This window comes from Dendrobates tinctorius, unplaced genomic scaffold, assembly GCF_039654945.1.
Source record: "Dendrobates tinctorius isolate UK_male_01 unplaced genomic scaffold, ASM3965494v1 ptg000013l, whole genome shotgun sequence".
Lineage (NCBI taxonomy): Eukaryota > Metazoa > Chordata > Amphibia > Anura > Dendrobatidae > Dendrobates > Dendrobates tinctorius.
Window position 1 is genome coordinate 14,822,648 of NW_027361681.1, and position 25,454 is coordinate 14,848,101.

Consider the following 25,454-nt stretch of genomic DNA (forward strand, 5'->3'; position numbering starts at 1 on the left):
CTTCAACAAATAGGACTAATACATCACACAGGCTGGGTATATAGGTGTCACCTCCATGACAGGAATCATCCCTGAGGAAGGAAGCAGTAAGCCTCCGAAACGCGTAGGATTGGTTGTTGATCCTGTCAGTCATTCTAAGCCGGTCACGTGACTCAACACGTGACTGTGACGTCACGCAAGGTCCTGTACCTTGCCGGCATTCACCGCGTCTCCCGCTGCATGTCCCACTGTTAACGGGCAGTGCATTATCGGGGGAATTGGGCGATTGCTACCGGCCGGAGCATCGCCCGCGATTATAGCAGAGGTGACCCCCTTCTTTTGGAGTCTACCCACTACTAGCCTGCTAACTTTTTTTGGACTGAGCATTACACCACTACTGGAATTCATCAAAGTCCATCAGGAGAGGAGTTGCTATGTTCTGAACTCAAGACTGTTACCATTGCCCATGACATGAACAGTAATCTGGACGGTCAGTATGATTTTTTCTTCCTAGTGACAGACTCATTCATGTTTATTGGGCAGTGAGACTGGTTGTATTTTACAAACTGTTACTCACTTTTTATAGTGAGACATATATTTATAGCACACCCCCCACGTGAGTAAGGGGGTCATTATTATCGTTTTGCACAGAAGCATATTAATATTCTTTGGCATCTATCTTTGCTTTCCCTACAGAGAGAGTTTTTTTATGCGGGTATTATTAGCGCAAATTCCTGTTGTATTTTTAATAAATTATTTTTTGCCTTGAAGCCTAACTCGTCAGGGAGATCCGCGCAGCAGGTTAAAATTGTCATCTCTTTGCTGCGTGGCGATCCCCAGGATTGGGCGTTTTCTTTGAAACCAGATGATCCTATTCTGACTAATGTGAACGCATTTTTTCAAGCCTTGGGGTTGTTGTATGATGAACCTAATGCTATTGATCAGGCTGAAAAGACCCTGTTGGCATTGAGCCAGGGTCGAGATTCTGCAGAATTGTACTGTCAAAAATTCCGAAAGTGGGCGGTCCTTACTACCTGGAAAGATTATGCCTTGGCAGCTCTCTTTCGGAAGGGTTTGTCAGAAGCCGTAAAAGATACTATGGTGGGATTTCCTGTTCCCTCTGGTCTTGACGATTCTATGTCATTAGCCATTCAGGTTGATCGGCGTTTACGTGAAAGCAGGACTGCACGAGAGGTGTTGCCACCTGTTGAACAAGTGTCTGAACCTATGCAATGTGATAGAGTTTTGTCTAGGGAGCAACGTCAGGAGTTCAGAAGGCGTAATAGGCTGTGTTTTTTTTGTGGAGACGCCTCGCATATTATTTCTGTCTGTCCTAAACGAGCGAAACGTTTTGCACACACGATTTCTGTGGGTGGTGTTCAACATAAGTTTCTTCTGGCAATTACTCTGATCTGCTCCCTGTCCACATTTTCCGCCAAGGCTTTTGTGGATTCAGGAGCAGCCCTGAACCTAATGGACTTGGATTTTGCTAAACGTTGTGGATTTCCTATGACACCTCTGCGGACGCCTGTCCCTTTGAGGGGGATTGATGCTACTCCTTTGGCGAAGAATAAACCTCAGTTTTGGACCCAGGTGGTAATGCGGGTCGCCCCAGACCATCAAGAAAATTGCAGATTTTTGGTGTTGCATAATTTGCATGATACCATTGTTCTGGGGTTTCCCTGGTTGCAAATTCATAATCCAGTTTTGGATTGGAAATCTGTATCTGTGATGAGTTGGGGTTGTCGGCGTGCCCTTAGTGAGGCTCCGGTTTTTTCCACCTCTCCTCAGTCGCATGACGTTCCTGACTATTTGGCGGACTTTTATGATGTATTTAGTGAGAATGAGTCTGCGTCTTTGCCTCCTCATAGGAGTTTGACTGTGCAATTGAACTGAGCCCGGGGTGTAAATTTCCCAAGGGTCGGCTCTTCAATTTATCTGTACCCGAGCACGAGGCTATGCGATCCTATATTAAGGAGGCATTGGAGAAGGGTCATATTAGACCATCCTCTTCACCCTTAGGTGCTGTTTTTTTTTCGTGGCCAAAAAGGATGGTTCATTAAGGCCTTGTATTGATTATCGTGCCCTCAACAAAATTACTATTAAATATCAGTATCCGTTACCCCTGATTTCGGATCTATTCTCCAGAGTTAAAGGTGCTTGCTGGTTTACCAAGCTTGACCTCAGGGGGGGCGTATAATCTTATCCGCATTAAGCATGGGGATGAATGGAAGACGGGGTTTAATACTCCGGAGGGACATTTTGAGTACCTGGTGATGCCTTTTGGGCTCACTAATGCCCCTTCTGTCTTCCAGTGCTTCATGAATGACATTTTCCAAGACTTTGTGGATAAATTTTTGATTATCTATCTGGATGATATTTTGATCTTCTCCAAGGATTGGGATTCTCATGTGGAACATGTTCGGACTGTGTTCCGGATCTTGAGGGAGAATTCCCTGTATGTCAAAGGATCGAAATGCCTTTTTGGGGTACAGAGGATTTCATTTTTGGGATTTATTTTGTCTCCATCAACTATTGAAATGGACCCGGCCAAGGTACAGGCCATTTATGATTGGGTTCAGCCCACTTCTTTGAAGGCCCTCCAGAAGTTTTTGGGTTTTGCTAATTTTTATCGGAAATTTATAGCAAAATTTTCTAGTATTGCCAAGCCATTGACTGATCTGACTAAGAAGGGTGCTGATGTGTTGAATTGGTCTCCGGAGGCTGTTTCTTCCTTTCAGGAGCTGAAGCGAAGATTCACTTCTGCCCCGGTTTTGCGGCAACCTGATGTCTCACTCCCGTTCCAGGTAGAGGTGGACGCTTCTGAGATTGGGGCAGGAGCTGTTTTGTCCCAAAAGGATCCTGTAACATCTAAAATGAATCCCTGTGCTTTCTTTTCCCGAAAGTTCTCCCCATCTGAACGTAACTATGATGTGGGGAATCGGGAACTGTTAGCCATGAAATGGACATTTGAGGAGTGGAGACATTGGTTGGAGGGAGCTAAACATCAAGTTGTGGTCCTCACTGACCACAAGAATTTGATTTACCTGGAGTCGGCCAAATGCTTGAACCCTAGACAGGCTAGGTGGACCTTGTTTTTTACACGTTTTGATTTTGTGGTCTCTTTTCTTCCTGGCACTAAGAATTTCAAGGCTGACGCTCTCTCTAGGAGCTTCTTTGCTGATTCTCCTGTGGTGACCAAGCCTGCTACCATCTTAGGCGAAGGGGTAGTTCTTTCTGCCATCTTGCCCGATTTGAGACGTGCTCTGGAAGAGTTCCAGGAGGACAAACCTGAGCGTTGTCCCAGTGGAAAGTTGTATGTTCCTGACCAGTGGAAGAAGAGAGTGATGTCTGAAGTTCATTGCTCTGCATTGGTTGGTCATCCAGGTATTTTTGGTACTAGAGATCTGGTGAGTCGGTCTTTTTGGTGGCCCGCCTTGTCTCCTGATGTCAGGAATTTTGTGCAGTCCTGTGGGGCTTGCTCCAGGTCTAAACCTTGTTCTCGCTCTAGTGGGTTGTTGATGCCTTTGCCGGTCCCCAGGAGGCCATGGACCCATATTTCAATGGATTTCATCTCTGATATGCCTGTCTCTCAGAGAATGACTGTTATTTGGGTGATTTGTGAAAGGTTCTCTAAGATGGTTCATCTTGTACCACTCCCTAAGTTGCCATCTTCCTCTGAGTTGGTGCCCCTGTTTTTGCAACAGGTGGTTCGCTTGCACGGGATTCCTGAGAACATTGTATCTGACAGAGGAGTTCAGTTTGTGTCTAGATTTTGGAGGACTTTCTGTTCCACACTGGGAATTCAGTTGTCCTTCTCCTCTGCTTTTCACCCTCAGACCAATGGGCAGACGGAGAGAACAAACCAGACCTTGGAGTCGTATTTGAGATGTTTTATTTCCGCTGATCAGGATGATTGGGTTTCATTTTTGCCCTTGGCCGAATTTGCTTTAAATAATAGAGCTAGTTCTGCCACTTTATTGTCACCTTTTTTTTGTAACTTTGGGTTTCATCCTCGATTTTCTTCAGGGCAGGTGGAGCCTTCTGCCTGCCCAGGTGTTGACACTGTGGTGGAGAGAATGCACCAGATCTGGGACCAAGTGGTGGATAAGTTGTCTCTCTCCCAGGAAAAGGCCCAGCGGTTTTCCAACCGACATAGGACCATTGGTCCCCAGTTTAAGGTGGGTGATATGGTTTGTTATCATCAAAAAATATTGCTATGAAGGTGGCTTCTCCTAAGTTTAAGCCTAGATTTATTGGACCTTACAAGATTTTGGAGATTATTAATCCGGTCTCTTTTCGGTTGGCTCTTCCTGTCACATTTAAAATCCATAATGTGTTTCATAAGTCCTTGTTGAAGAGGTTTGTTGAACCAGTAGTTCCTGGGGTGGCACCTCCGGACCCTGTATTGGTTGAAGGTAACATGGAATATGAGGTAGAGAAGACACTGGATTCCCGTCTGGCTAGATGGAGACTCCAGTATTTGGTTAAGTGGAAGGGTTATGGTCAGGAGGATAATTCCTGGGTCTCTGCCTCTGATATTCATGCCAAAAAATTGGTGCGTGCCTTTCATCGGGCTCACCCTGATCGCCCTGGTGGCGTGGATGAGCATTCGGTGACCCCTCTTCAAGGGGGAGGTACTGTTGTGAGTTCATTTTCCCCTTCACCATTGAGGTCTGATGAACTCCCTCTCCTGGTGAAGGAAGGTAGTGAGGCTGATTACCAAGCATCTGAGCAGGATGATCATGACTGGGTGACGGGAATTGCTGACTGGATATAAGGCAGCCGATGCCCTTCTGCTTTGCTGGTGATTTCTCTGAGGGATTCTAGGAGACCAGTCTGATTCCTGCTCCTCAAAAGCTAAGTTTTCTGCTCTGCCTTTTGCATTTGTGTTTTGTTTTTGTTTTGCATTGTTTTTCTGGATTTCTGCCATTCCCTGCTGGGGTGAGCTGAATTCCTTTTTGCCTTTTGCTCTGTCTTCAGAAAATACCTGAGTACTGATATAGTCTTTTTGAAGCCTAGCGTCTTCAGGGCTTTTTTCCCTATCAGTCTGTTGGCTCATGTTTTGATAGGGTTTTTGTGCGGATTGCAGACAGCAGCTTTTCTATCCTGTCCTATTTAGTTAGCTTGGGCCCCATCATTTGCTCAGCCTATCTTTCTATCTGTGTTAGTGTTTTTTCATCTTGCCTCACCGTCATTATATGTTGGGGGCTGCCTATTGCTTTGGGGTCTGCTCTGGGGCAGTTTAGATTTCCCTTTCTGTCTTTAGGCTATTTAGTTCTCCGGCTGTGATCGAGGGGTCTAGGGCACTGTAGGAACCCCCCACGGCTACTGCTAGTTGTTGATAGGTTCAGGGGTCTGCAATCCGATAGCTGCCAACTTCTCTGGTTTTCTTGACTTAGCTAGTATTTCTGTTTTTGCCTCCTACGGTGACTCATTCATAACAATTCACTTGTTGGTGCTGGGAGTTACTGGGGTCGCTCCCTCTGCTGGTTTGATATCACTTTAGCGCCATACTTTTAAAGTTAGTGACCCACTAAGAGGTTCATTGTGACATAGCAGTGGCTTCATACAGTCTGATCAGTATGTTAACCTTTAACCTCGTGTTCAATTTTGTAAATTTTTACGTAGCCACAGTAGATCAATATAACTTTTGGATGTGAAGTCCAATGTTTATTTTTTCTTCTGTTGTGTCAATTGTAATGGAATGTGTGATGGAAACCTCAAATGTGAGGCACTATGACATCAGCAAATCTGCACAGATAGACTGTCTATGCTTAGACACTGGACTAGTCCATTACTTGATGCCCACAGCATCACTTACTCAATATATCAATAATCATAGTGAAGCAATCAGCTAATCTTCCTCAGTGTTTTGGGTATTTCTGCTTACCGAAGCTTAGTCTTATTCAAGCAAATGGAACTGAGGTGCAATACCAGGCTCAAAAACTATATAAAATGCTGCTTCAATCAGCTGATCAATTTTTATGACCTATTGTAAGGACACTTGATTTCTAATATTGTCCTTGGAAAAACCCCTTTAAGCCCTGTCCAAATGTTTTCTGTGCAGAGTGGATTTACCTGCATGAATGATAACTTGTACCCAACATCTTACCACTAGCAGACATAGACCTAAAAGGGCCCCTGTGTAAGAACAATATATGGACCCTGTGCAGTCCGATAGCTCTTCATAATGCATAACTCCACCAGTTTTGGAGGTAGAAATGGATCCTCTCATCTCTTGGGTCCTTGTGCAGCTGTACAGGTTGCTGTTGTGAGCACTCTTGACCTGACTTCTGAGTTTGGGCTCCCTCTGGTGGTTGCTGCGGGTAGTGGAGTTGGTCGGGTTGAAAGAAGTCAATCACCTGAAGATGATGAGTGGAAGTCAGGTGTTACAGACTAGGAAGATTTAAGTGAGCCAGCTTCCCTCAGTTGCTGCTGGTGATTTGGTTTTCTTCCTGTGCATCTTGAAGTCCGCTTGTCCCCTGCCTGGTCCTGCATCGTTTAGATAAGTAATTTGTTTGCTGGAATCTTTTTACATTTGATCCAGTTTTGCCTTTCTCTGCTTTCTGCTTTGCTGTGTGGGTTCAGCGTTGTTCCCTGCTGGGACCGGTGCTGGACCTCGTTCCATATGCCACAGCTTAAGTCTAGTTCAGTTCAGTATTGCTAGTCCCCTGTTATATCAGTATCTTTTGTTTTGCTTCCATTTCACATCAGAATGCTGATCTAGTGGGGGAGAGGTCGTGTGGCCTCAGTGTTTTTGCAGATTGGACATGTTGGATTTCTTAGGGTTTTTTTGCGGGTTTACAGACAGTATCCTTCCTGTCCTATCTAGACAGTTTGGGCCCCATCATTTGCTTACTCTATTTTCTGCCTGTGTTTGTGCCTCTTCTTGTCTCACCGGCAATATATGTTTGGGGGCTATCTATTCCTTTGGGGTTCTGCTCGGGGGCAGTTAAGCTTTCCCCTTTCTTGCTTTAGGCTTAGTTAACTCTTTGGCTGTGCTGAGGCATCTAGGGCATCGTATGTACGTCCCACGACTAATTCTAGTTGTGTTGTTAGGTTTAGGAGTCTGCAATCTGCTAAGTTACCAACCTTTCTGGTTTTCTGGTTGCCTAGCTTATTTCCCGGCTATCCTCCTCGGTAACCTAATCATAACAGGTTGCACCCTGATCCTTACGTATCATTAGTGAGGAATACCATTAATTTACCTGCTGGTTGCTTTGCTTGATAGTTAGTGGTCTCCTTAAAGGGAACCGGTCACCCCCCAGGCGTTTTTACTAAAAGAGCCACCTTGTGCAGCACTAATGCTGCATTCTGTCAAGGTGGCTCTTTTAGTTGGGGTCCCTTCCACCGCTGAAAAGATCATTTTTATAATTTGTCCTTCATACCTCTAGGTTGTCCGGTGGGCAGGTCTTTCCCCACGGACACAGACACCTCACAAGCATCAGTCATTTCCTCCATTCTTCTGGGCGCCACCTCCTCAGCGTTCAGTTATTTACCCAGCGCCTGCACTGTAATTTTGCTTCTTGGGCATGCGCAGTTAACGCTGCCCTTCCACTGACATCACATGATGTTTTTCTTCTCGCGCCTGCATGGACGCGCGGCCCGAGATCCCGCCCCGCAGTGTGAATAAATCAGAAGAGACTGCGGGGTGTGATCTCGGGCCACGCATCCACGCAGGCGCGAGAAGGAAGTCATCATGTGATGTCAGTGGACGGGCAGCGATAACTGCGCATGCCCAAGAAACAAGATTACAGCGCAGGCGCCGGGTAAATAACTGAACGCTGAGGAGGCGGCACCAGAAGAATGGAGGAAATGACTGATAGCTGTGGGGCGTCTATGTCTGGGGGTAAAGACCTGCCCCCTGGACAAACTAGAGGTATGAGTGACAAATTATAAAAATGATTCTTTCAGCGGTGGAAGGGACCCCAACTAAAAGAGCCACCTTGACAGAATGCAGCATTAGTGCTGCACAAGGTGGCTCTTTTAGTTAAAACCGCCGGGGGGGGGGACAGGTTCCCTTTAAGGTTTTGTACATGCAGCATTCTGTTCTATTTCTTTGCATTAATATATGTAAGTCACAAAAAAAATCACAGCAGCATTAGATATTATGATTCCAAGCAGGGGTCCTCCTCATTACAGTAATGTTTACAAGAGAAGAACAATTGGCGTTCTCCCGCAGCAGATAAAAATGAGTTTTCCTGACTACTGGCTAATGAAAAGTGCTAGTGTCACTAAATGAGAGTAAATCCATTGATGAATATTAATCGTCCTGTTTTATGGGCGCTGTTGATCTTCGGTTTCACTGACCCGTATATATGGTTTCATTATATGAACTGCTGCTCGGCCGATAACAGAGGAGACAAGGCTTTCTTGTACCGTGGCAGGTTACAGAGCAGCGGATGCCACGTGTCTTCAGCGCTATATTCTCCACGTAATCTGATTCAATAAATTCTCGGCGTATGCAGTGTAATTACATGTACCTCACTGTAATCAGGCAGGCCTGTGTTCTGCGCTTCAAGAAGTGGTTTTATTGTAAGTTCAATTAGCGGGAATGAAGCACTGCCTGCTCAGATACGGGCCACACAATTATGTTTGATTACTATAATTAAGGTTGTGCTGAATAGTACATATTGTGATATAAGGTAATTGCATGCAAATAACCCACACAAAGCATTAGGGCAAATTTCTATTATACCAGTCATTTTCTAAATATCTTATTTGGAAAATAGAAAAGCAGCGTGTTAACCCTACAGAAGCGAGAATTCATTTTCTTTTATTTTAATGATGTGGCTAACCTTACAAGTAGACGGGTGATTTAATGATGTAACACAAAACGACTAGCAAATTTTCACCAGAAAGCTAGAGGAGAAAAGTTTATATACAGTGAAGAAAATAATTACGGTATTAGATCCCTTGCTGGTTTTGTAAGTTTGCCCACTGACAAAGACATGAACAGTCTATAATTTTAAGGGTAGGTTAATTTTAACATTGAGAGAATATCAAAAATAAAATCCAGTAAATCACATTGTATAAATTATCTATATATACAGTGGGGCAAAAAAGTATTTAGTCAGTCAGCAATAGTGCAAGTTCCACCTCTTAAAAAGATGAGAGGCGTCTGTAATTTACATCATAGGTAGACCTCAACTATGGGAGACAAACTGAGAAAAAAAAATCCAGAAAATCACATTGTCTGTTTTTTTTTTCATTTTATTTGCATATTATGGTGGAAAATAAGTATTTGGTCAGAAACAAGCAATCAAGATTTCTGGCTCTCACAGACCTGTAACTTCTTCTTTAAGAGTCTCCTCTTTCCTCCACTCATTACCTGTAGTAATGGCACCTGTTTAAACTTGTTATCAGTATAAAAAGACACCTGTGCACACCCTCAAACAGTCTGACTCCAAACTCCACTATGGTGAAGACCAAAGAGCTGTCAAAGGACACCAGAAACAAAATTGTATCCCTGCACCAGGCTGGGAAGACTGAATCTGCAATAGCCAACCAGCTTGGAGTGAAGAAATCAACTGTGGGAGCAATAATTAGAAAATGGAAGACATACAAGACCACTGATAATCTCCCTCGATCTGGTGCTCCACGCAAAATCCCACCCCGTGGGGTCAGAATGATCACAAGAACGGTGAGCAAAAATCCCAGAACCACGCGGTGGGACCTAGTGAATGAACTGCAGAGAGCTGGGACCAATGTAACAAGGCCTACCATAAGTAACACACTAAGCCACCATGGACTCAGATCCTGCAGTGCCAGATGTGTCCCACTGTTTAAGCCTGTACATGTCCGGGCCCGTCTGAAGTTTGCTAGAGAGCATTTGGATGATCCAGAGGAGTTTTGGGAGAATGTCCTATGGTCTGATGAAACCAAACTGGAACTGTTTGGTAGAAACACAACTTGTCGTGTTTGGAGGAAAAAGAATACTGAGTTGCATCCATCAAACACCATACCTACTGTAAAGCATGGTGGTGGAAAGATCATGCTTTGGGGCTGTTTCTCTGCAAAGGGGCCAGGACGACTGATCCGGGTACATGAAAGAATGAATGGGGCCATGTATCGTGAGATTTTGAGTGCAAACCTCCTTCCATCAGCAAGGGCATTGAAGATGAAACGTGGCTGGGTCTTTCAACATGACAATGATCCAAAGCACACCGCCAGGGCAACGAAGGAGTGGCTTCGTAAGAAGCATTTCAAGGTCCTGGAGTGGCCTAGCCAGTCTCCAGATCTCAACCCTATAGAAAACCTTTGGAGGGAGTTGAAAGTCCGTGTTGCCAAGCGAAAAGCCAAAAACATCACTGCTCTAGAGGAGATCTGCATGGAGGAATGGGCCAACATACCAACAACAGTGTGTGGCAACCTTGTGAAGACTTACAGAAAACGTTTGACCTCTGTCATTGCCAACAAAGGATATATCACAAAGTATTGAGATGAAATTTTGTTTCTGACCAAATACTTATTTTCCACCATAATATGCAAATAAAATGAAAAAAAAAACAGACAATGTGATTTTCTGGATTTTTTTTTCTCAGTTTGTCTCCCATAGTTGAGGTCTACCTATGATGTAAATTACAGACGCCGCTCATCTTTTTAAGTGGTGGAACTTGCACTATTGCTGACTGACTAAATACTTTTTTGCCCCACTGTATATAATCGTCTTATTCTGTCTGTAACCGAAATCCCGCGTCGCTGACTGGTCGCGGCCACCAGGCCTTGACCAATCAGCGACATGCGCAGGCGCAGTCCAGAATTCGGACACACGCCACAACTACCGTCGAGAGATCAGCGGCTCTCGCGAGAGTGACGTCAGCAGCGGTCTGTGGCGCAAAGCATTACTGGGAACGGAAGATGCCGGGAGCTTGGAGAGGAGGGACAGAGTCCGGGGGCCGTCGGAAGGTGAGCATATATAAAAAATAGAATTAAAATTAAAAAAAGTGATATACTCACCATCCAACGGCCCCTGGACTCTTTCCCTCCTCTCACCACGCGCCTGGCACCTTCCGGTCCCAGTAATGCTTTGCGCGAAACACCGCTGATGACATCACACTCTCACGAGAGTGACGTCATCTCCGGTCCTTCGCGCTAAGCATTACTGGGAAGATGCTGGGAGTGTGGTGAGAGGAGGGAAAGAGTCCGGGGGCTGTCGGAAGGTGAGTATATAACTTTTTTTATTTTAATCTCCTGCTGGCCATATTCTAGAGTACCCAATGCTTTAGAATCGGGCCAACATCTAGTATTTATATACATTTATTTACATTTTGCTGTGAGAAATAAATATTTGATCCCCTACCAACCATTAAGACTTCTGACTCCTACAGACCAGTTAGACGCTCCTAATCCACTTGTTACCTGGATTAAAGACAGCTGTCTTATATAGTCACCTTTATAAAATAGTCCTGTGCACAGACTCAATTAATCAGTCAGACTATAACCTCTACAACATGGGCAAGACCAAAGAGCTTTCTAAGGATGACAGGGACAAGATCATAGACCTGCACAAAGCTGGAATGGGCTACAAAACCATAAGTAAGGCATTGGGTGAGAAGGAGACAACTGTTGGTGCAATAGTAAGAAAATGGAAGAACAAAACCATAAGTAAGGCGCTGGGTGAGGAGACAACTGTTGGTGCAATAGTAAGAAAATGGAAGAAATACAAAATGACTGTCAATCGACATTGATCTGGGGCATCATACAAAATCTCACCTCATGAGGTATCCTTGATCATGAGGAGGGTGAGAGATAAGCTTAAAACTACACGGGGGGAACTTGTTAATGATCTCAAGGCAGCTGGGAACACAGTCACCAAGAAAACCATTGGTAACACATTACGCCATGAAGGTTTAAAATTCTAAGATAGTAAACCAAAATGAAAGAATGCTAGTAGGGGCAGGGCACCAATATGTAGAGATAATAAGAATATTCAGTAAATTAGAATGATAGCTCTGCAACCCAAAGACTGGATAATATATAGTTAATTACGGACAATTGGATTATAACAAGGGAAAACAAACAAAGGAGGAAAAACCGACCATAAAGTCCAAAAGGTAATACGGTAAAAATATGTTTATTAATTATAATAAAATACAGTAATAGTAATGGGAGCAAAACAATTAATGTGTGGAAAACAGTTAATTAAAAATAAGGGCGCACACCCACATAAGAAGAAAGGCCATAGGTAATAAACCCTGAGATATAGTCAGGCTAAAAAATGTGGTTGTCAATGTGATTACAAAAAATCCATAGACAAAAATTAGTGATAAATATCAATATAATATATAAAGTACTTATGAAGAGGTAATAGGAATCATTCAGAGTGCTTAGTGCTAAAAATATGAAAAACTTTGTGTAAAGAAGGTTTCAATGATATATCAGTAAGAACCTAAATTGTGGATAGGAATGATTAATAAACTGATATACAAGCACATTGGAACAGCAGTACTAATGGGTAGAGATGAGACCACCAAAATATGTAAAGATCAGGTCAGGAATGAAATGGTTATAGTAGTATTAGAATGCTTACAGAGGTAGTGGGGTTTCACTCTCCTGGATGGCGTGCTTCCCCAACGCGTGTTTCGGCACGTTGCCTTCGTCAGGGGGGAAATAAATCATATGTCATACAAGCAGCAGTCCCTCAGGCTGCAAAGGTAATAGGCACCGTTAAAATCCCATAGATACATGAAGGCAAAGTGCGGCAAAACCCAACGTGCGTTTTCGCGTTGGTGTTTGCCGTACCTCATTGCCAGGTAATACACTCAGGCATTTTGCCTTCATGCATCTATGGCAGGGTTCCCCAACTCCAGTCCTCAAGGCCCACCAACAGATCATGCTTTCAGGATTTCCTTAGTATTGCTCAGGTGATAATTGTTATAAAAAAAGAGAAGAGCCAGCACTGCCAGTGGTCAGAACGCATAACATGAGGTGCATATGCACATATCTTACTGCATTCAAAATGAGACATTTAGCAAAATATTGATCAATATATTGAGCCACCCCGCCACGCCAAGGCAATCTCATATGGGGGGTCCTACTCTACATTTTTATTTATTCACTGTGCCATTGCGGCCTCCTAAATGTTTTAAAAGCAAGACCATATCAAATGCAATCCATACCTGAAGCATATCTGCATCACTCCCGTGCAGCCAGATGGAGCAGGTGCAGATAAAGGCCAACCAGGTCTGAACACAGACATCTCAGGTTTGACCTCCACACACTGCCTGACCAGCAAACACAGATGAAGGGCAATGCAGGCTCAGACATGGATGCAAAAATAAATAAAGCCTGGGGCAGGGCGGGGCTGCCGTGAGTGTGCACAGCAGCCTAGATCAATCACAATAAACACAGAAAAGATGGCAAACATGACCCAGCGTGCACGGCAACAGTGGTGGTCAGCCACAAAACCAATTTGCAATAAAAAAAGAGAAGAGCCAGCACTGCCAGTGGTCAGAACGCATAACATGAGGAGCATATGCACATATCTTACTGCATTCAAAATGAGACATTTAGCAAAGTATTGATCAATATATTGAGCCACCCCGCCACGCCAAGGCAATCTCATATGGGGGGTCCTACTCTACATTTTTATTTATTCACTGTGCCATTGCGGCCTCCTAAATGTTTTAAAAGCAAGACCATATCAAATGCAATCCATACCTGAAGCATATCTGCATCACTCCCGTGCAGCCAGATGGAGCAGGTGCAGATGAAGGCCAACCAGGTCTGAACACAGACATCTCAGGTATCTTTTCTGTGTTTATTGTGATTGATCTAGGCTGCTGTGCACACTCACGGCAGCCCCGCCCTGCCCCAGGCTTTATTTATTTTTGCATCCCTGTCTGAGCCTGCATTGCCCTTCATCTGTGTTTGCTGGTTAGGCAGTGTGTGGAGGTCAAACCTGAGATGTCTGTGTTCAGACCTGGTTGGCCTTTATCTGCACCTGCTCCATCTGGCTGCACGGGAGTGATGCAGATATGCTTCAGGTATGGATTGCATTTGATATGGTCTTGCTTTTAAAACATTTAGGAGGCCGCAATGGCACAGTGAATAAATAAAAATGTAGAGTAGGACCCCCCATATGAGATTGCCTTGGCGTGGCGGGGTGGCTCAATATATTGATCAATATTTTGCTAAATGTCTCATTTTGAATGCAGTAAGATATGTGCATATGCACCTCATGTTATGCGTTCTGACCACTGGCAGTGCTGGCTCTTCTCTTTTTTTATTGCAAATTGGTTTTGTGGCTGACCACCACTGTTGCCGTGCACGCTGGGTCATGTTCGCCATCTTTTCTGTGTTTATTGTGATTGATCTAGGCTGCTGTGCACACTCACGGCAGCCCCGCCCTGCCCCAGGCTTTATTTATTTTTGCATCCATGTCTGAGCCTGCATTGCCCTTCATCTGTGTTTGCTGGTCAGGCAGTGTGTGGAGGTCAAACCTGAGATGTCTGTGTTCAGACCTGGTTGGCCTTCATCTGCACCTGCTCCATCTGGCTGCACGGGAGTGATGCAGTTATGCTACAGGTATGGATTGCATTTGATATGGTCTTGCTTTTAAAACATTTAGGAGGCCGCAATGGCACAGTGAATAAATAAAAATGTAGAGTAGGACCCCCCATATGAGATTGCCTTGGCGTGGCGGGGTGGCTCAATATATTGATCAATATTTTGCTAAATGTCTCATTTTGAATGCAGTAAGATATGTGCATATGCACCTCATGTTATGCGTTCTGACCACTGGCAGGGCTGGCTCTTCTCTTTTTTTATAACAATTATCACCTGAGCAATACTAAGGAAATCCTGAAAACATGATCTGTTGGTGGGCCTTGAGGACTGGAGTTGGGGAACCCTGATCTATGGGATGTTTACTGTGCATTTTACCTTTGCAGAATGAGTTACTGCTTGTATGACATATGATTGATTTCATCTTTTTCTATTCAGGGGTTTATTAACAGTGTTTTTTATAGAGTGAACTTATGGTTGACTGAGCTACAGTGCCTTTACTATTTAAGATTTTCTCCTTGTGATTGGGGCACCGCTTATGTAGCACCATATTATTATTTTATCATTGTCATATTCTAAGCACACATATACTGTTTCCTGTAGACCCCATGTGTTCCTGGCTATGTGACACTACTTGACTTTTCGCCTTATTATTTTTACTCTGTAGTTAATATTATTTTTTCAATAAAATTTGTTCATGTCTTTGTCAGTGTGCAAATTTACAAAATCAGCAAGGGATCAAATAGTTATTTCCTTCACTGTATTTTTGTGCTGCATGTAGATGAGCAAATACTTTGAGTTTTTACACCACCTCCTCCATCTTTTTGACAAGAGGGTAGCGTTCAGATGGGGAGGTGTGGTCTTTCACAGCCCATCAGATTTGCTATAATTTATACATCAAGTGGTGTAAATTATAGCAGAAATGTTTTCCAGTCCATGACTGAATTTGGCACCTCTGACTCCAGTGGGCTCTGCATCAAGACTTACCCAAGTTTTCTTCCCTCTATGTGTTCTCATAATTCAAAGCTTGAAGGGAATCTGAAAGCAGGTTTTTGCTAGGTAATCTGAGAGCAACATTATGTAGAGACTCAGACCCTGACTCCATTGATGTGTCATTTACTGTAAAATGTAAAGTGCTGCGGAATATGTCAGAGCTATAGAAATAAAATTTATTATTATTATTATTTACTAGTCTGCATGCTGTCATTTTGATAAAATCTCTGTTTTCTCTGCTGCAGATCTACCAGTTCTCTGAATGCTAAGCGATGTGTAACCCCACCCACACTAGTGATTGGCATCTTTCTGTGTGCACTGTGCATAGGCAGAAAGCTGGCATGGGTGTGGTTACACAGAGCAGGAGGACTATATTGCACAAAACAACTAGTCCTCTAGTGATAATCTCCTGCTTATAAAACTCTGATTTTATTGAAACAGCAACAAGCAGCCAAGTAAGTGACACATTGCTGGAATCAGGATCTCAGCCAATGCACCATGATGCTCTCAGATTACATAAAACATGCTGACATATTCCCTTTAATGGGTATGGATAAATTAAAAAATTATGCCCCACCCGTAGTGCTATGGAAATCTAGTAAGGAATGAATGGTGCGGAAACAATCGATGCCTGAACTTTTATCTCACTGAATTTTTTGAAGATTTCCATTGTTGTCAAGCTAATAAGTTGCATTTCCAAATTACCTTTCTAAATATATGCCTGATGTTCTTGTGGGAAGTTGCAGTTTGGAAAGGCAATTTGATAATGTTATGTAGGATATTAAGGAGGGTGACAGCAGAAACCATTAGCAAGTTGAGAAGCCGGAAGATCGGTAATGGAGGAGAAACACTACCTTTATGGCAGATGAATAATTTTGGTAACATTTCCTGATTTTAAGCCCTGAGTTTCTCCTTTGTATTAACAACCTTTTACGAGTCATCGAAAGATATTGATTGCTAAGATGGAGGCATATTCCGTCTGCCACTCAGCTGTGAATAACACAAGGCGATTATTTGGAGTGAGCGCAAGTGGGGCGAGAACATAAACTCAATAGCCCCATTGATCAAGTAAGTTTTTTCTTTATATACAGACCCGGTATGGAGGTGTCATTAATAAAGTAACGATGTAGGATGCAGGACTCAGGGCTGCCACTAGGAATTTCAGGGCCCCATACTGGCAAAATTTTTGGGCCCCCTTGAGACTCCACCCAGGCTCCACACCAGTTTCGCCGCCACATCTCGAGCCTTCCACAGTCCCACCGCCCGCTCTTGGAAAAACTCATCATTTACACCACATCCTCACCAATCTGATATTAACAGTTCCCAGCAAACATCAGATCACATACATAACCAGCAGCTTTTGTTTTGGCCAAAAGAATTTTTAAGCCACCACCATGACAAGGTAGACTTTTTTGTCAGGGCCCTATTCTACTCTTACCTATTAAACATTTCCTAAAATATCCAATACTCTTTTTAGGTTTATAGTTATTTATTTTTCTTTAAGAGATTGAGTCACATATATTTTTTTTAGAATGACCATTAATACCACATACAAGGGACAAAAACCGTCACACCATGACCAGACCATATATTACCACATAGTGACTGAATAATACCACATATAAGGAACAAATACCTCCATACCATGACCAGACCACATATTACCATCACATAGTGACCAAATAATACCACATACAGGGAGAAATACTGTCACACCATAACCAGATCACATACTACCACCATATAGTGACCGAATTCTACATTAATAAAAAAAAAACACAACACTAATGCTATTATACACAGGAGCTCTGTATATAGTGTATAGTGAACAGGTAATACAGAGATCACCAGTGATATTATACACAGGAGCTCTGTACCAATACGCAGTGCCAATAATGTCTGTAAAGTGCTGCAGAATTAATGGCGCTATACAAATGAGTAAAATAAATAAAATAAAACATTATATGACTCCATGAGCCAAGAGTCTTCTCTTAAACCCAAGGGAAGACATTTTGTCACAGTTGAAAGTGATGGGTCACACTGCATTTCTATGACAACCACATCTCTTCTGTAACCCGAATCTAAGGTGCAAATATCACAGATCGTCTCGTCTGTGATTACATAAAGCCTTGGGAGTATTCTGTATCCACAGCACACTCTACTGCGCACTGTGTAATACCATAAATAATGGGAATATTGTGAGCAACAGATGCAGAGGCCCCGGCAAGTTGCTATCACAATGCAGGACAGATTGTATGTGACACTTCCATTGCGTTGTCTTTTTGGCAACAAAGTCTTATTTTTATAGGAATTGGCAGCTATTAGAATTCAGAACACTTTTCTGTGATGACTGTTTTACACGCCGTCTTTAATAAAGAAACCTCAGTGCTTCCTGTCACTGTGTATAATCCATTCATTTTCACGGTCTATGCATATATTTTTAATGGATGTAAATGGTAAGGACATGTTAAAGGCTCTGGCAATGATAAAAGGGATCATAACATAACTATGGTTATCAGTCTATCATTGCTTGAACTAAACAGGGAAACGTCACAGCCATTCTCTATTGGTATTATAGTAGTTATATTCTTGTACATAGGGGCAGTATTATAGTAGTTATATTCTTGTACATGGGGGGCAGTATTATAGTAGTTATATTCTTATACATAGGGGCAGTATTAGAGTAGTTATATTCCTGTAGATAAGGGGCAGTATTATAGTAGTTATATTCTTGTACATAGGGGGCAGTATTATAGTAGTTATATTCTTGTACATAGTGAGCAGTATTATAGTAGTTATATTCTTGTACATAGGGGCAGTATTATAGTAGTTATATTCTTGTACATAGGGGGCAGTATTATAGTAGTTATATTCTTGTACATAGGGGCAGTATTATAGTAGTTATATTCTTATACATAGGGGGCAGTATTATAGTAGTTATATTCTTATACATAGGGGCAGTATTAGAGTAGTTATATTCCTGTAGATAAGGGGCAGTATTATAGTAGCTACAGGGCTGCCACTAGGAATTTCGGGGCCCCATACTGGCAAAATTTATGGGGCCCCCCTTTTGACTCCGCCCAGGCTCCACCCCCCAGCTCCGCCTCCACCCTAGCTCCTCCTCCACCATGCGAACCTTCCAAAATCCCTCCGCCCTTTCTTGGAAAAACTTCACTTCTACACCACACCCTCACCAATCTCACATCAACACCAGATCACATACATAGCCATCAGCTTTAGTTTTGACCAAAAGATTTTTTAAGCCTGCCACCATGACAAGGTAGACTCTATTGACAGGGCCCTACTCTACTCTAACCTATTAAACATTTGGTAACTTTTTTTAACCATTATTGTGCATCCATCTTCAGACAATGACCAGATGATACTGAGTCAGTGCCCATCTAACTCTAACATACTCCAGCAAGGTGGCAAAGGCAGTACCTTATATTAGGTTGGTCACATATTAAGTCAATGTAATTGTACCCCCCATGAGACCCCCAGATTCTGTTCCCTCTCCCGTCATGGCTCTTTGGTCACCGCCACCATGCCACCGGAGACGGAGACATCGGAGAGAGTCAGAGACAGACAGTCTACTCACCCTGCTCGCTCGCCGCCTCGTGACTGGTCTGCCAGTGCCTACCGTCTGTGCCTCGCCATCCACGGTCCCGCTGCCGTCCACGGTCACCATCTTCTGCTCCCAGCCCGGTCCCACCACGTGGCGCGCTGGCACAGCCTATGGGTGATGGTCACACAAAATCCCTCATGCTCCATTCAAACATGGCTTTAGGACCCCAACTTCTCAGAAAAGGGCTTTTGGCTGCCAGCTATGTAAGGTGTATGTGCACCCCAAAACATGAGATCGCAGATATCAGCACTTCAGACCAGACATGCTTCTGTAGACACGGACTGTGCTAACAAATGGCCAGTGATCAGCACTGACACTGGTATCCGAGGTCCCAGCAGTCAAAGATGACAAGATGAGAATGGAGGGGCTGCCATGTCCCTGACTAATATGTCCCCACTACTACAGATCTGATAGTGAACTGCCAATCAGATCAATTTACCTGAATGACATTGACATAGGGGAACTGGAAAATCCCCAATATTCAGCACTAGACCTGTAGTTAGGGTCAGCCCTAAGAGTAAGCGCACGAGCAGCACATTCAATGTGGACTTTCCTCAACAAAATCATGTGGCACGTGTGGATCTTGTCACATACAAGTGACACACTGTGGATTTTAAAATGCACATTTGAGTGGGAATCTCCCACTCATTTGTATTTCCTCACACATTTCCTGGAGGAATAGAAATGCATATTTATAAGTATCTAATGGTCCCAGGACTGCGCTTTATGTTACATTACCATCACAAATCTGTTCTGTCAAAACCCTGCAAAAGAGCCCTGACCCTAAAAATGGCACAGAGTGGACTGAGAACCAGTGGGACTATAAAGCCCCCAGTCAGTTTTACACTGCAGACTTCTCCGCTGCCTTGCACATTGTGAGAATAGAGCAGGTGACTTTATAAGAGTTGTCAAAAGGTGACCCCAAAAAATCCCTGAGGTAAGAATAGACTGGATAATATTACCCCCTCCCCTATGTCTGACTCTGAACCCTTCAGCTAGTGCAGGGGAGGGAGAGGACTGGGGGGCTTTATTTACTGTATTGGGAGTCATCTGGGGACAAGTGAAAGACCCCTAGAAGATGACATCTCATGCACATAGGGCAACCTGAAACAGTAGGGTAAGTGGGAAGAAGCTGGCTCTGCAGCAGAGAATATAGGGCAGGTGGGTGGGAGTCTGCCCCTATGGGGTACAACACGGGGATGTACCCTAAGGCTCCCAACCCCACAATGGCACTGCAGCCCCTCAGGGGGAGACAGGTTTATTGAGCTGGACGGAACCGCTGCCCCACAGAGCCTTGCTCTCCCAGCATGAGAGCCGCAGTCATATCGCAGCTGCTGCAGAACTCCTATCTGAAGCGCGGTTTCCCTTATCCCCTTCACACGGCCATAAGCGCCCGCCGCCGACGTTGCATAATAACTTTCTAATGGGCCCCCCAATGCCAAAATGCACAAGCGGCTCTGTACACCTCGTACACACGGCTCCGCTCCGTACACCTCGCGCACACGCGGCTCCGCTCCGTACACCTCGTACACACGGCTCCTCTCCGTACACCTCGTACACACGCGGCTCCTCTCCGTACACCTCGTACACACGCGGCTCCTCTCCGTACACCTCGTACACACACGGCTCCGCTCCGTACACCTCGTACACACACGGCTCCGCTCCGTACACCTCGTACAGACACGGCTCCGCTCCGTACACCTCGTACACACACAGCTCCGCTCCGTACACCTCGTACACACGGCTCCTCTCCGCTCACCTCGTACACGCGATGCTCCGCTCCGTACACCTCGTACACACGGCTCCGCTCCGTACACCTCGAACACGCACGGCTCCTCTCCGTACTCGTCGTACACGCACGGCTCCTCTCCGTACACCTCGTACACGCTCGGCTCTTCTCCGTACTCGTCGTACACGCACGGGTCCTCTCCGTACTCGTCGTACACGCACGGGTCCTCTCCGTACTCGTCGTACACGCACGGGTCCTCTCCGTACTCGTCGTACACGCACGGCTCCTCTCCGTACTCGTCGTACACGCACGGCTCCTCTCCGTACTCGTCGTACACGCACGGCTCCGCTCCGTACTCGTCGTACACGCACGGCTCCTCTCCGCACTCGTCGTACACGCACGGCTCCGCTCCGTACTCGTCGTACACGCACGGCTCCTCTCCGCACAACTCATACACACGGCTCCGCTCCGTACTCCTCGCACACACGGCTCCGCTCCGTACATCTCGTACACACGGCTCCGCTCCGTACACCTCGTACACACGGCTCCGCTCCGTACACCTCGTACACACGGCTCCGCTCCGTACACCTCGAACACGCACGGCTCCTCTCCGTACTCGTCGTACACGCACGGCTCCTCTCCGTACACCTCGTACACGCTCGGCTCTTCTCCGTACTCGTCGTACACGCACGGGTCCTCTCCGTACTCGTCGTACACGCACGGCTCCTCTCCGTACACCTCGTACACGCGCGGCTCCTCTCCGTACACCTCGTACACGCGCGGCTCCGCTCCGTACACCTCGTACACACACGGCTCCACTCCGTACACCTCGTACACACACGGCTCCTCTCTGTACTCCTCTTACACGCGCGGCTCCTCTCTGTACACCTCGTACACGCGCGGCTCCGCTCCGTACACCTCGTACACGCGTGGCTCCTCTCTGTACTCCTCTTACACGCGCGGCTCCTCTCTGTACTCCTCTTACACGCGCGGCTCCTCTCCGTAAACCTCGTACACGCGCAACTCCGCTTCATACACCTCGTACGCGCGCGGCTCCGCTCCGTACACCTCGTACACACACGGCTCCGCTCCGTACTCATCGTACACACACGGCTCCGCTCCGTACACCTCGTACACACACAGCTCTGCTACATCCACCCTGTAAACCCCTCCTGAACCCACACAGAAACTTTACCTCATCCAGCAGTACACCATGACAACCAGCACAGCAGAGTCCTGCAGACATGAGGCCCCTGATCATGTGACCCCTGACTCCACCCCTCCTGTGACCTCATCACAGGTCCTGTGCGCACACAGCAGACGGAGCTGGAGGAGCCTGAACAAAATGTAGGGGGGCCCGGGGCCGAGCGTGGACCGGGCTGCCATTGTTCTCAGGCGCCGGGCGGGCACCGGGCCCCCCTAATCACCGGGGTCCCCGCACAGAAACTTTACCTCATCCAGCAGTACACGACAACAAGCACAGCAGAGTCCTGAATACGTCCAGGGCCCTGATCATGTGACACCAGACTCCTCCCATTTTGTGACCTCATCACAGGTCCTGTGCGCACACAGCAGACAGAGCTCGGGCTGCCAGTGTGCTCGGGCGCCGGGCGCCGGGCGCCGGGCGGGCCCCCCCTAATCACTGGGGCCCCATACACTTGTAAGGGCTGTCATGCCCTGATGGCGGCCCTGAGTAGCTATATTCTTGTACATAGGGGCACTATTATAGTAGTTATATTCTTGTACATAGGGGGCAGTATTATATTAGTTATATTCTTGTACATATGGGCAGTAGAGTTGAGCGAAACGGGTCGAAAAATTTCAAAAGTCGCCGACTTTTGGCAAAGTCGGGTTTCATGAAACGAAACCCGACCCTAGGATGAGGTCGGCCACGAGGTCGGCGACTTACGCGCCAAAGTCGCGTTTCAAAAGTTTGTTTTGCGCTCTTTTTCAGCCAATCAGGATCCACGGACACTGTGGGCAACGTGATGACATAGGCAGGGGTCACCACCATCTTTCAGAAGGGCATGCAAGTGATTGGCTTGCTTTGGTGGGCGTCACAGGGGTTATAAAAGGGCGTGCATGCCGACCGCCATCTTACTTCTGCCGATCTTAGCATAGGGAGAGGTTGCTGATTCTGTAGGGAGAGCGTTAGGCAGGGAAGAAGAAAAAAAAACTGCTTCTGCTGCTAGCGATTTTGCCTGTACAACACACCAGTCACTGTGTGTGCAGTGCAAGGGGAGGCTATATTGTGGTGGATCAGCGGTGTTGGTTGTTAGGCTGCCTTCTAAGGCTTCCTGACAGCTGCATTGCTGTTTACCCACTGCTCTGCAAACTGCTTTTTTAAAAGCAATCCCAATTTTTTTTTTGTCCTGCTGAGGTACTGAGCGTGCATTTTTTCACACCATACAGCGGTGTACGCTCCTCACACAGTTACCGTGTAACGGCTGTTATCACAGCCACAGTGAAGCTATCTGTGTGTCACTCTGTGAGAATAAGTCGAGGACATGTTCCGTTCTTACAGACCTGCACCTACTAGTTTTGTCTAGCTTTCAAACAGTTAAATATATTTGCTGTTTGATCACATTCAAAACTATAGAGAGACAGCGTGTGTCAGTCCGTATACTTCAAAAAACACGGAGCTTGACAATTTTACGTACACCGGACAGCCGTGTACATGCACGCTCCTCTCAGTACCGTGTAACGGCTGTTATCACGGCCACAGTGAAGCTATCTGTGTGTCACTGTGGAAGGATAAGTGGAGGACTTGTTCCGTTCTTACAGACCTACACTCTAGGGAGATTCCTATTCTGCCCAATTCTACATACACCTTGTAGCTTGTGATACACTAGCCAATTTCTGCCTGTGACATAGCGCTCTGATATTCAGTGGGCCTCACACAATCCAAAAGTGTCCAGTGTCCACAAGTGTGTGCAGAAATTCAAAATCTCCCTTATCCTGTAGTCACTTTTTTCACACCTGTGCCATCGAGCCTGTGACATAGCACTCTGATATTCAGTGGGCCTCATACAATCCAAAAGTGTCCAGTGTCCACTAGTGTGTGCAGAAATTCAAAATCTCCCTTATCCTGTAGTCACTTTTTTCACACCTGTGCCATCGAGCCTGTGACATAGCGCTCTGATATTCAGTGGGCCTCACACAATCCAAAAGTGTCCAGTGTCCACTAGTGTGTGCAGAAATTCAAAATCTCCCTTATCCTGTAGTCACTTTTTTCACACCTGTGCCATCGAGCCTGTGACATAGCGCTCTGATATTCAGTGGGCCTCACACAATCCAAAAGTGTCCAGTGTCCACTAGTGTGTGCAGAAATTCAAAATCTCTGTGATCCTGTAGTCACTTTTTTCACACCTGTGCCATCGAGCCTGTGACATAGCGCTCTGATATTCAGTGGGCCTCACACAATCCAAAAGTGTCCAGTGTCCACTAGTGTGTGCAGAAATTCAAAATCTCCCTTATCCTGTAGTCACTTTTTTCACACCTGTGCCATCGAGCCTGTGACATAGCGCTCTGATATTCAGTGGGTCTCACACAATCCAAAAGTGTCCAGTGTCCACTAGTGTGTGCAGAAATTCAAAATCTCCCTTATCCTGTAGTCACTTTTTTCACACCTGTGCCATCGAGCCTGTGACATAGCGCTCTGATATTCAGTGGGCCTCACACAATCCAAAAGTGTCCAGTGTCCACTAGTGTGTGCAGAAATTCAAAATCTCCCTTATCCTATAGTCACTTTTTTCACACCTGTGCCATCGAGCCTGTGACATAGCGCTCTGATATTCAGTGGGCCTCACACAATCCAAAAGTGTCCAGTGTCCACTAGTGTGTGCAGAAATTCAAAATCTCCCTTATCCTGTAGTCACTTTTTTCACACCTGTGCCATCGAGCCTGTGACATAGCGCTCTGATATTCAGTGGGCCTCACACAATCCAAAAGTGTCCAGTGTCCACTAGTGTGTGCAGAAATTCAAAATCTCCCTTATCCTGTAGTCACTTTTTTCACACCTGTGCCATCGAGCCTGTGACATAGCGCTCTGATATTCAGTGGGCCTCACACAATCCAAAAGTGTCCAGTGTCCACAAGTGTGTGCAGAAATTCAAAATCTCCGTTATCCTCTAGTGACATTTTTCACACCTGCGACATCGAGCCAGTGACATAGCGCTGTGATATTCAGTGGGCCTCACACAATCCAAAAGTGTCCAGTGTCCACAAGTGTCTGCAGAAATTCAAAATCTCCCCTGTCCTATAGACACCTTGTACCTTGTTTTACATTACTATATAGTTTGTTGGATTTTGTCTACATTTCTACCAAAAATGAGGAAGGCTGGTGGAAGAGGCCGTGGAATTGGGCGGGGGTTGGCAGCTGGTAATGATGTTGTTGGTGGTGGATCTGATGGTAGTGGCAAAAGCAAAATAGGACCGAATGCAGGAGGTGTTGAGCCTGGTCATCGTCTGGCTCCACAAGGCCTCGAAGGCTTAGTTTTCTAGGAGTTGGCAAACCGCTTTTAAAGCCAGAGCTTCAGGAAAAAGTTTTGTCTTACATTGCTGACTCAGCCTCCAGCTCTATCGCCTCCTCTTCTGAAGTTGTAAAAAATAAAAGCA